We start from the raw sequence: 13,144 nt of genomic DNA, 5'->3' as shown, positions 1-13,144 counted from the left end.
ATTTCCAAGTGTTTGGAGGTTTTCCTATAATATCTTTGTTATTGATTTCTAATCACATTCTGTTATGGTGAGAGAATGTACTTTTTATGATTTCAGTTCTTTTAAATTTGTTAAGGTTTTTTTGTGACTCAAGATAGATGGCCTATCTTGGTGAATGTTTACATGAGCACTTGAAAAGAATGAATATTCCATTTTTAATTGGAATATTCTATAAATGTCAATTAGATCCTGTCATTTGATGATATTTTTCACTTCTTCTATATCCTTGCTGATTTTTGGTCTAATGGGTCCATCTATTCCAGGAAGAGAGGTCTTGAAACATCCAACTGTACTTGTGCATTTGTCTATTTTTTAATTCTAGTTCTGTTTTTGCTTTGTGAATTTTGAAGCTCTGTTGTTAGGTGCATAGATGTCATCTTGATGAGATGCCCCTTTTATCATTATCTAATATTCTTTTTTATCCCTGGTACTTTCTTTGCTCTGAAGTATACTTTGGCTAATATTAATATAGCCATTCCAGCCTTTGTGTGTGTGTGTGTGAGTATTTGTATAGTGTATCTTTTTTTGATCTTTTAAAATTTAAATTAATAGACTTTATTTTTTTAGAGTAATTTTAGGTTTATAGAAAAATTGAGGAGAAAGCACAGGGTTCCCATATAAGTCCTCCTCCAAAATACACAGTTTCCCCTAACATTTTGTATTAGTGTGGTACATGTGTTACAATTGATGAGCCAATATTGATACATTATTATTAAGTAAAGTCCATTATTTATATTAGGTTTCAGTCTTTGTATTATACAGTTCTATGGGTTTTCACTAATGTCTAATGTCTTGTATACACTATTAAAGTATCATATTGAGGGGCGTCTGAGTGGCTTAGTCAGTTGAGCATCCAACTTCGGCTCAGGTCATGATCTCACGGCTCGTGGGTTCAGGCTCCGCGTTGGGCTCTGTGCTGACAGCTCGGAGCCTGGCGCCTGCTTCAGATTCTGTGTCTCCCTCTCTCTCTGCCCCTAACCCACTTGCATTCTGTCTGTCCCTCTCAAAAATAAATAAACGTTAAAAAAAAACAAAGTATCATATTGCGCAGATTATTCTATTTGCCTTCAACCTGCCTATATCATTATTTTTGAAGTTTCTGTATTTCTTGTATTTGAACAGCCTCTGTCTTTTAATTGGCATTTTTAGACCATTTACATTTAATGTAATTATTGATATGTTTAGATTTAAGTCTCCCATAATATTTTTTTTCTTTATTCTTCCTATGTTTAATCCTCTGATGATATCCTTCTCCTGTCTTTAGAGTCATTAGAACATTTTGTAGTTTTCCATTTTAGTCATTTAAATTTATCTGTTAGATTTTGACTATACCTTTTTGTGTAGATTTTATTGGTTGCTCTAGGGATCTCTCTTTTTTTCTCAATACACACACCTAACTTATGGTCTACTTAGAATGAATACTTTGCCATTAGGTAGAATGTTGAAACCTTAATACCGTATCAGTTCCTGTCCTATCCCCCGCTTAATATTGTAGTTGTCTTATCTATTGCATTTATTGACATACAGTGAAAATTCCATGAGATAATCGTAGAATTTTGTGCTTGCAAATATCAAATATTTTAAAGAACTCAAGAGGAAGAGAATAGTCTATTATATGTAACCAGATATTTAGTATTTATATTTTTCTTTCTTTGTTCCTGGTCTTCTAAGATTAGGTGTATTATTCCCCATCTTTTTGAAGAACTTTTTTTTGGCCATTCTTTTATTTTATCTTTAAAAATTATTTTTCGGGGGGGGTGTGTGCATGTGGGGGAGGGATAGAGGGAGAGGGAGAGAGAATCCCAAGCAGATTCTGTGCTGAGGAGCCTGCCTTGGGGCTCAAACCCATGAACTGAGAGATCATGACTTGAGCCAAAACTGATTAGGATGCTCAACCAACTGAGCCACCCAGGTGCCACTGGCCATTCTTTGGGAACTGGTGTGCTGGCAATGAATTATCTTAGTTTTTCTTTATCTGGGAATGTTTTTATGTCATTTTCATTACTGAAGGATATTTTCTCTGTATATAGAATGCTATATTTCCTTTTAGCACTTTAAAATGTTATTTCCTGGGGCGCCTGGGTGGCGCAGTCGGTTAAGCGTCCGACTTCAGCCAGGTCACGGTCTTGCGGTCCGTGAGTTCGAGTCCCGCGTCAGGCTCTGGGCTGATGGCTCGGAGCCTGGATCCTGTTTCCGATTCCATGTCTCCCTCTCTCTCTGCCCCTCCCCCGTTCATGCTCTGTCTCTCTCTGTCCCAAAAATAAATAAATGTTGAAAAAAAATTTTTTTTTTAAATAAAATAAAAAAAATAAATAAAATGTTATTTCCTTCTAAGCCCCCTTTGTGATGAGAAATATAAGGTCATTCAAATCATTGTTTCCTTAATAGGTAACACATCATTTTTCTCTGGTTGCTTTCAAGATTTTTTTTTTTGTCTTCAGTTTTAAGCCATGAGATTATTATAAATCCAGGGGTAGATTTTGTTTTATTTATCCTATTTGGGGATTGCTGAGCTTCTTGACTCTATATGTTTATGTCTTACAAATTTGTGAAGTTAAAAAAAATTTTTTTTTTGATTATTTATTTTGAGGAAGAGACAGAGCACAAGTGGGGGAGGTGCAGAGAGAGAGGGAGACACAGAATCTGAAGCAGGCTCCAGGCTATGAGCTGTCAGCACAGAGCTGGATGCGGGGCTCAAACTCATGAACTGTGAGATCATGAGTTGAGCTGAAGTCAGACGCCTAACCGACTGAGCCACCCAGGTGCCCCTAAAAGTTTTTTTAATGTTTATTTACTTTTGAGAGAGAGAGAGAGAGAGAGAGAGCGCACGCGAGTGGGGGGAGAGCCAGGGAGAGAGGGGGACAGAGTATCTGAATTGGGCTGACAGCAAAGAGCTCATTGTGAAGCTCAAACTCACCAACTGTGAGATCATGACCTGAGCTGGAGTTGTACTTTTAAAATTTTTTTTTTTTTCAACGTTTATTTTTATTTTTGGGACAGAGAGAGACAGAGCATGAACGGGGGAGGGGCAGAGAGAGAGGGAGACACAGAATCGGAAACAGGCTCCAGGCTCTGAGCCATCAGCCCAGAGCCTGACGCGGGGCTCGAACTCCCGGACCGCGAGATCGTGACCTGGCTGAAGTCGGACGCTTAACCGACTGCGCCACCCAGGCGCCCCTGGAGTTGTACTTTTAATTGAGCCCTTAGACACCCCAAATTTGTGAAGTTTTAATTTTTTTTATTTTTTAATTTTTTTTATTTTTTTAAATTTTTTTTTTAACATTTATTTATTTTTGAGACAGAGAGAGACAGAGCATGAACAGGGGCGGGGCAGAGAGAGAGGGAGACACAGAATCCGAAGCAGGCTCCAGGCTCTGGGCTGTCAGCACAGAGCCCGACGCGGGGCTCGTACTCATAGACTGTTAGATCATGACCTGAGCCGAAGTCCGATGCTTAACTGACTGAGCCATCCAGGCGCCCCGTGAAGTTTTTTTTTTTAATTAATTAATTTTTTTAAGTTTATCTATTTTGAGAGGAGAGAGAGAGTGAACATGTGCACAAGCAGGGGAGGGGCAGAGAGAAGGAGAGACAGAATCCCAAGCAGGCTCCTCACCATCAGTGCAAAAGCCTGATGTGGGACTTGAACTCATGAATGGTGAGATCATGAGCCGAGATGGAGTCGGGCACTTAACTGAATGTACCACCCAGGTGCCTCCCAGATTAGTGAAGTTTTTAAACATTGTTTCTTCAAATATTTCACCACACTCTTTATTCCCTCCTTTTGGGACACTGATGGCCCAAATATTAGACATTTTGCTATTGTCTTGCAGGTCCTTGATAATTTCTTTTTTTCCCCCCAATCTTTTTTTCTCTTTATTGTTCAGATTTGAGCTGATTCCTATGTAAGATTTTTTTTTTAACATTTTATTTATTTTTTTTCAACGTTTATTTATTTTTGGGATAGAGAGAGACAGAGCATGAACGGGGGAGGGGCAGAGAGAGAGGGAGACACAGAATCGGAAACAGGCTCCAGGCTCTGAGCCATCAGCCCAGAGCCTGACGCGGGGCTCGAACTCACGGACCGCGAGATCGTGACCTGGCTGAAGTCGGACGCTTAACCGACTGCGCCACCCAGGCGCCCCTTTATTTATTTTTGAGACAGGGAGAGACACAGCATGAACAGGAGAGGGTCAGAGAGAGGTAGACACAGAATCTGAAACAGGCTTCAGGCTCTGAGCTGTCAGCACAGAGCCCGATGCGGGGCTCAAACTCACAGACCGTGAGATCATGACCTGAGCCGAAGTTGGCCGCTTAACCGACTGAGCCACCCAGGCGTCCCGAGCTGATTCCTATTTAAGTTGCTATTGAAATTTTTTATGTTTATTTTTGAGAGAGAGAGAGAGTGAGGAAGGGGCAGAGAGAGAGGGGGACAGAGGATCTGAAGCAGGCTGTATGCTGACAGCAGAGAGCCAACTTCAGGGCTCAAACTCACCATTCATGAGATCATGACCTGAGCCAAGTCAGATGCTTAACCGACTGAGCCATTCAGGCGCCTCTAATTGCTATTGAATCTTCAGATTTATCTGTGTTCAGTTTGAATTTGATCTGTCTGAAAATTCACTGGATTCTTCTTTCATTTCTGTTCTGCTGTTGAACCCATCAAGTGAATATTTATATTTTGGTTGTTATATTTTTCATTCTAAAATTTCCATTTGGTTCTTTTTATATCCTCTATTTTTTTTTTTTTTTTGAGACATTCTGTCTTACCATTAGTTTCAGGAATGCTTCCCTAATTTTTTAGGGAAAGATTTTCTTTTTTTTTTTTAATAAAAGAAAGTTATTATTTTAATCATAGTTAGGGATATTAGCTCAATATAGGGGGTATTTTTCATGCTTAAATACAATTCTCAAGTGATAGATTATCTTTCTATCTCCACAAAAATCTTTTAAAATACCTTTTTAAAATTTGAAGTATAGTTGATACACAGTGTTCACATTAGTTTCAAGTGTACAACATAGTGATTCAACAAGTCTGTATGTTATACTGCTGTTGGAGAATTTTTATAATAGCTGTTTTAATAGCTGTCAGATTTCTTATATCTGTGTCATCTCAATTTTGTATCTGGTCATCTCTTTTCCTATACAAATTGAAATTATCTTGTATCTTTTTTTTTTGTATGCTAAGTAATTTTTGGATTGTATTCTGGAAAATATGAGTATTATATTACAAGGGTCTGGGTCTAGTTTACACTTGATCTTATCCAAAAGGCCGAGAAGCAATAGTCTGGGTGTAGTTTAAATGCTAGGGTGAATGTTGGCTTTTATTTTAGCAGACATTTGACCTGGTTAGGTTCACCTTGCAAATTCTGTCCAGCTTTCAGTAGATGGTGATACTAAAGTCATTTGAGTTTTCTAAGCTTTTGCAGTACTATTTAGATTTTTTTAGCAGGTGCTCTACCCATTAACCCATCTGGGCCTTGAGTAGTGGTTATTCTCATAGTTCAGAGTGACTTTATTAGGAGATACATGCTGAATTATTTTATGTGTGAAGGGTCATTATGAGAACATCTCAAATAGTTCTGAAAAAAATTTACACACATGGATGCATGCACACATATGTACTAACCTGTATATGAATCTAGGTGACTCGTACTATTTTTGCAAAATCTCTGAATGTTAGATTTTCTCAAAAATTTGGAGGCAAAAGAGAAACATAGGTCAAATGCATTCCATTTTCTGCTTAAGAATTCCCAGTGGCTTGTCATCTCAAGTGAGATGGCCTCTCCTCTAAATGTAAAAGCCAGATTTCTATCAGTGGTCTTTTGTCCCTTCAAGATCAGCTTTCTGACCCCCTAATCACTTCATCTCATTCAGAATGAAAGCCAGATCCTTTTTTTCCCTTCTGTATGACCCCTAATGAATCTATCTCATATTCCTAGAGCTTATCATAGTGTCGGGCCCGTAGTAAGAACACAAGTACACAACCAATATATTGTTGAATGAACAACTAGTTGTCTTTGTGACAGGTTTTATTGTTTTTCTCAGGATGCCTGGATCCTACCATGTATTAGTTTGTGCTACTGAAGACTTTGCACCATTTATAATGTCCAGTTATAAATGTAGCAATAGTGGGGCGCCTGGGTGGCTCAGTCAGTTAAGCGTCTGACTTTGGCTCAGGTCATGATCTCACGATTTGTGAGTTCGAGCCCCACATCAGGCTCTGTGCCGACAGCTCAGAGCCTGGAGCCCTGCTTCAGATCCTGTGTCTCCTTCTCTCTCTGCCCCTCCCCTGCTTGCACTCTGTCTCTCTCTCTCTCAAAAATAAATAAACATTGAAAAAAATTAAAAAAAAATAAATGTAGCAATAGAGATTATTACTACCTTTCCTTGGGCTCTTAAAAATCAGGACCCAAGGTCACTTACGTGTCTTCTGTCCCATAGCCATGCATACTTTTAAGAACTGTTACTCTTCTGGAGCTCCTGGGTGGCTCAGTAGGTTGATCAGGTATGATCTCGCATTTCATGAGTTTGAGGGCTGCATGGGGCTCTGTGCTGACAGCTCAGAGCCTGGAGCTTGCTTCAGATTCTGTGTTTCCCTCTCTCTGCCACTCCCCCACTTGCACACTATCTCTCTCTCTAAAAAATAAATATTTAAAAAATTAATTAAAAATAATAATAAATAATAATAAAAATTAAAAGAACTATTACTCTTCTTTCCTGGTGTCTTTTGTATCACTTCCTTTTTTAAAGTTCTGTTTATCTTCATCCACATCCTTACACTCTATTCTTGTCCTTTTTCATTAATCAGTAAGATGCCATCACAGTTTCCTCTTCCCCCCATTTTATAGCCAAAGTCTTTCCTCCCCATCCTTTTGGAGACACATAGGGAGGGAGGAACAGATAGCTACTAGTATTCTGTGTTGCCTACCTATATAACTCACTGGAAATAAAATTCTCTGTCTAGGTTTGCTCTTAATTTCTGAAGTACAACTTAGTAGCTTTTAAGCAAAGACCATTTCTCTGTCCTCAGTTATTTTAGATTAGAAAAAGTCCAAGTAAATTTCAAAGTGAACTTTTAACTCCATACATATCTACAACTTGTTATTCTACTGTAATAAGACTTTATTTTGGCATCTCAACATATGCAGCAGGAAAGAACTGCTGCTGTGTCTTTAAAAGCTATCCTCAGAGCAGTGTGGAGGCAGGCATGTCACTGAAGTGCTTGAATGAGAGCGAGAAGACGAGTTGGGAGGGGTGCTCTTGCGGCCTGTGTGTGTGTGTGTGTGTGTGTGTGTGTGTGTGTGTGTGTGACTATTGGCAGAGCTCTGGGTGACATCCCTCTGAACAGCTGGGCCGTGGTCTGCTTCAGAGCTGCTTGTCAGAGCAATTAGCCTGCTGGAGACGCAGCAGCAAGGATCAGTAGCATTTCATTCAAGGGTGAAGGGGGTGGGAGGGGACCGTGGGTGGGGGAAGAGGCACAGGTTTCCCAGAAGGAATTTCTTCTGCAAAATTCCAGCAGAACAGATTCTTACAATGAGGTCTCCATTAATAATGTGAGCTTGCTGTTGGTTTAAGTGCAGATCCATCTGGGGTGAGTTTTGGATAATTTTCTTTCTTTATATAAAAGTCCTTGAACTCCACAGACTGAGTAGGGAAGAAGCTAGAAAGCTCTTTTTTATCTTAGTCAATTTAACTGTATTATACAAACTAGGAAAATTAGAGAATTCTCATATGTTAAGTTTTGTGGGCATTTTCATTTGCTGGGTTTTATTTTTAAAATATTTTAAAAATTAGGTTTGCTAGAACTTTTATTGTATTCAGATTCTACCTCTTCAATGGCTATTTCAGGCGATGCTTCATTCAGATTTAGCTTATGAGAATAGTGGTGATTTCTGTTCTCTTTGGTGATGCTGTTGACGCACATTGCAGGAAGCAGGGAATCCCCTATAAATATCCTTCACTGTGTCATTCCACAGCAATCCACACCCGGCTGGTGAATATATCTCTGTGTCCTATGTCTTTATGTAACTGCCCCCTAGTCTTTAACTGTGATAAGAAATATGTCGCCTTTGCCGTGTCTTAGAAGCTTTTTTTGATTTTGAACATGTTAGGAGGAACGTGTTCAGCCTTTTTACTGAAACATGCATTCTGACGTATTGAGCTTATAAGAATTTCCTGTGGGTTTACTGCTTCTTATTTTGGATTACTTGTTTGTTTCTTGTAATTGGCCTGTTTTTATTTGCTGGCCTTGGTTTCTAAAGAGTGCAGAGATGGGATTCCCTCTGCCTCCAGTGACGTAGTGATTTTGTTTGCAGTCTTTTTCTTCTGAGAGGGAGGGGACAGAGAGAAGGAAGAAGAAAATCCATCTGAAGCGGTGCGTTCTTCCATCGATGCCTTGATGATAACTGGGTTCCACTGAACAGAGCCGAAGCCAAAGTGGGATACTGTTAATGATAGCGATGCTATTTGGTTTGTTTCCTTTTAGAATAGGTTGGGGCCAAAGTCAGGATTGCTGAAGCATAGTGTTTGAATTAACCCTGTATGTCCTGCTTCTAAAGAATTTTACTTAATTGCTTTTTCTAAATATGGAATGAAAAAGGGCTCATAAGCAGGTTTCTGGAACCTCGCATCCATGAGTAATTCTAGGTTGAGCTTTGGAATTTGGAATTTTTCTACCTTATTTGCACTGGTCCTGAGCAGGCAGTTTGTATACTGTTTCTCAGACCTCAAAAAATAAGTAGATGGGTGAAATTCCTTGCTATTGTAGTTAAAGTAAAAACTCTCATTTTGAATGTATGGAGCTAAAGCAAAGCTTTAGGAAGAAATTGTTAGATATCCTCTTGGGTGTGAACCTAACTTACCTTTTTTTTGGTTTAAGTAAGTGTTTGGGCATCCAGTTTCTTTTTATGCAACTCCATTTTAATACCATTGATCTCTGGAGGGCTGCCTGCAGAGGTCAGTGTGAAAAATTGAGTAGACTAGAGCCTAGGAAAATTTAAGATTTGCCTGTCTATGGGTGTGTTTGGGAGGCATATATGGAAAAGTACCTTTAAGGACTTGCTTGCCTATTTTCTGTCCTGACATGCTTTTCTGTTCTCTGCTTTCATTTTTTCTGTGTATGAAATGAAAAGAGTAATGTCTGCTGGACTTATATTCGGTCCTATTTTTATGGTAGTTCACATATATCAATATTTATTACAGGCGTAAGTATTTCAAACTAACAAAATTATAATTTTATTTGGAGAGAAGTAGGGTAAGAAAAAGGAAGATAATCCTAGGGGAAACTGAGAGCATTCCAGAATAACCTTGCCAGAGACTGGAGCTGTAAGAGTTAAGAGAAATTCCACCACATCCTTGCATCTCAGTATTGCAGCAAATATGTGGATAATTTCTTGCTAGCTTTTCAGGAAACCCCTGTGGTGGACAGCCCTATTAATCGTTGCTGGGAGACTGCTCTGACGTCACTGGGAGCAGTTCCCTGTCTGCAGCGAGGACAGGAATAGCCTTAGAGGGGGAAGAAAACTGCTGTGAAATTAAAAGATGACGGTTTTGTTAACTTGGTTTTCCTTCCATTTGGGAGTGGGTGGGATCGACCTAAAGTCTTAGATGTTTCAGTCATTAGCAGTGGAAAAATTACTAAGAGGTCTTTTTATTTCAACTGAAAGTGCCTTCTTTTTTCATCTTTGTTTTCTAACCATCAAGGTTTTGGAAAAGGTCAAGGCAAGAAAAGCTGTTGAAAGGTGTTGGAGAAGTAAGATTTCAGTTTCTTTTTATCCTTCCTTTTTTTCCACATTTTTTTTTTTTTTTTTGTTAAAGGGGGAAGAAAAGATCAAGAACTGCTTTTGCAAAAGGTGCTTACCATCACCCTATTTGGAATAATTTGAAATGTGATATATATCAAAAGAACTTTCTGGCAAAATTGATAGAGACTCTTTCTGTGCCTAAAACTTTTTACAGACTTCTTTCTGATGTTCTTCTCTCCTAGCTCCTAGCCTACCTACTAAATAGTCTATAGTTAAATAGTCTATTGGGAGGTGTGTTTTTTGTTTGTTTGTTTGTTTGTTTTGCCTCTTTTGTTTTTTGTTTTTTGGAAAAGTATAGTGGCTAAATGCTTAGACTCTGGATTTACGCTGCTTGAGCTCAAATTCCAGCTATGCCAATTGCTGGTTCTCTGACCTTGGACAAATTACTTAATATCTCCATTTCTTCGTATGTAAAGTACATGAAATGAAGATAATAATAGTATCCACCTGCTAGGGTTGTTTTGAGGATTAAAAGAGTTAGTGCATGTAAAGTCTTTAAAGATAGTTCCTGGTTTGCATTAGCCATTATTATTAATGTTTAGGAATGTACCATTTATATCTTCAGGTGACCAGTAATTTTTGAGAAGCCGGAGTGATTTTAAAGCCATGTAAGATACTGAGTTTTTTAAATGAGTATTTGTATAATCTAGTACTTAAGTTTAAAATTGACACAGTTCATCCTTTGAGGAAGTATCTTTTCTAATTTGATGCTTATTATTTGAGGCCAAATTGGGAACATGTTCTCTCAGATTAATTGCTCTCTTTTTCGTTCCTTGGCCATCATTCATCTTTTGACTTCTGTCGATGATGATTGGTTGTTTTTTATTTTTTGTTTTGTGTTTTCCTTTGTACCATTGTTCTGATGTGCTTTAAAATCTTAGGACACTTGCCTTTGTTGTCTACCTCTGAAACTTTGTATCCTCTGCTTTTCTCTCTGTGAGTTGATGAGGTGATACTCTTTTTCCATATATTTGTGACTGTAAGATTTATATGAAGTACTATATAGAAAGACTCCTTAAATTCACAAGCTTAAAAAAAAACTAAGACCTGGTGCAGGCCTGGCTGGCTCAGTCTGTAGAGTATGTGACTCTTGATGTCAGGGTCATGAGTTCAAGCCCACATTGGGTATAAAGCTTACTTTTTAAAAAATCTAGGATCTTAAATGATTGACCATATGTCAAATCACAAACAAATACTGAAATATTCAATATCTCCACACCCTTTTACCTTCTTATAGTTTCAAAGTAAGGATTTAGAGAGTTATTTTTTTGTAGTTTTTGAGGCTTCATCTTTTGGATTGCTCTCTAATATCAAGGTATACTGACAAGAGCTAGTGAATGGTGTGTGTGACATTAACATAAAAGAGAACATTTTCCTGTGTAACTTTTTGTCCTTTCCTCCGTATTAATTTTCTTAGGCCAGTGAGTCTAAAGGAGTACAGGGTATATATTTTTCCTAGTGGAATATATAGGAAAGAAGAGTTAATGTCACTAAAATGGGGCATGAGTTGAAGAAAAGTAGAAACTGAGAAGCCCTACCTGGGTGAATGTCCTTAAAGTCCAGGCACTGTCATGGGATGTGTGAAGTGGACATTATTATGTTCCTGGGGGAACAGTTGAGAAACACTACAGATAGTGTGGCTAGCCTCGCTTCTGTTAACTGGAGTGTACCTGGGGGGACGTTTTTTACCCCCAGAACTCTTGAATATTCTAGGGAGTTGATGAGAAATGTGAATAAAGACTTAAGTACAAAGATGTTCATCACAGCATTATTTTATTATAAAAAGTAACAGCTTTCCTCAATATCCAATAATAGGAAAATAGTTAAAAATTATGGTACATGTGGGGTACCTGGCCAGCTCAGTTGGTAGAGTGTGCCTTTCATGATCTCAGGATTGTGAGTTTGAGCCCCATATTTGGGTGTAGAGATTACTTAAAAATAAAACCTTAGGGGCACCTGGGTGGCTCAGTTGGTTGAGCGACCAGCTCTTGATTTCTGCTCAGGTCATGTTCCCAGTGTCGTGGGGTCACACTCCATGCTCTGCTTGGGATTCTCTCTCTCCCTCGGTCTCTGCCCCTCCCCCATTAGCGCTTTCTCTCTCTCTGTTCTTAAAACTTAAAAAATGACTGTTTTTAAAATAATGGAGAAAATGGCCACAGTTGTATTTTTGTCACAGTTTTAGTAGTAGAAAAAATCATGGTATAAAGATGTTCTATGTAATGTAAACTATAAAAATTATTAGTTATGGGGGCACCTGGGTGGCTCAGTCGGTTGAGCGTCCGACTCTTGATTTTGACTTGGGTCATGATCCCAGGGTCATGGGATCAAGTCTCGTGTCAGGCTCCACTCTGAGCATGGAGCCTACTTGGGATTCTCTCTCTCAACCTCTGTCCCTCTCCCCCACTCGTGTGCATGCTCACTCTCTCTCTCTGATTAAAAATATATATATGTGTGTATATTAGATATGGAAATATATGCAATGTGATTGTAAATTACATACAAATATGGAAACAAAATTTAGAAAAATATGTCTGAAAATACTGTTATTAATAGCAGTTATCTCTTAGTTATATAGTTTATGGTTGTTTTTTCTTTTCTTTTTGTGTGTGTTTTCTATAAATATAAAGAAGCCTATAATACTTTTCTGATCTTAAAAGAAAGATGAAAACATCTTAAATCCTGGGGCAGCTGGGTGGCTCAGTCAGTTCAGTGTCCAACTTCGGCTTAGGTCACGATCTTGCAGTTTGTGAGTTCAAGCCCCATGTCGGGCTCTGTGCTGACAGCCCAAAGCCTGGAGCCTGCTTCGGATTCTGTGTCTCCCTCTTCTCTCTGCCCCTCCCCTGCTCATACTCTGTCTCACTCTCTCTAAAAAATAAATATTAAAAAAATTTTTAAAGAAAAAAATTTAAATCCTTACTGTTAGTATCTGAAAGTAAATTTTCAAAATGTGTGAAAGTGAAGATAAATGTGATAGAACTTATATAAATTCCTTATATAAATGGAACACAGTAGATGCACAATAAATGATCGCTGCTGCAGCTGTTTTTGGTACTTGAGGAAAATGGCCTCCTCTGACCAGAGCCCAGGGCTTTCACATTGGAAGACAGCATCACTGAGAAAATAGCCTATTCATGCAGCTTCTTGTGCTTCTGAGATTAGTAAATATGCTGTTTTTCTCTGCCTACTGGCCCAGGATTTTTTTTTAGAAAAGGGAACAAAATGTTTGGGTTTTCTGTTACAAAGGTATAAAGGCAACTGATCTAGAGAGAGGGCTGGTAGTGATTTTTTTTTTTTTTTAGCTT

The 13,144-nt window shown here is 38.5% G+C and overlaps 1 protein-coding gene across 9 annotated transcripts in view; it reads left to right on the top strand.

Annotated features, from left to right (window-relative positions):
• R3HDM2 (R3H domain containing 2) overlaps positions 1 to 13,144 on the top strand; it is a 163,520-nt gene that overhangs the window by 89,173 nt on the left and 61,203 nt on the right. The window contains exon 1 of one of the 9 annotated variants that reach the window (XM_047867933.1): positions 9,772 to 9,790. The exons of the other annotated variants lie outside the window; for them this stretch is intronic. The gene's annotated coding sequence lies outside the window, so the exon portion shown is untranslated. Of the gene's footprint in view, positions 1 to 9,771; positions 9,791 to 13,144 lie in introns of those variants that run through there. 9 annotated transcript variants of the gene reach the window in all.

The sequence above is a fragment of the Prionailurus viverrinus genome, chromosome B4 (assembly GCF_022837055.1).
Source record: "Prionailurus viverrinus isolate Anna chromosome B4, UM_Priviv_1.0, whole genome shotgun sequence".
Lineage (NCBI taxonomy): Eukaryota > Metazoa > Chordata > Mammalia > Carnivora > Felidae > Prionailurus > Prionailurus viverrinus.
Note: the sequence above shows the minus strand (reverse complement) of the source record. Positions and strands in the feature narration are given on the sequence as shown.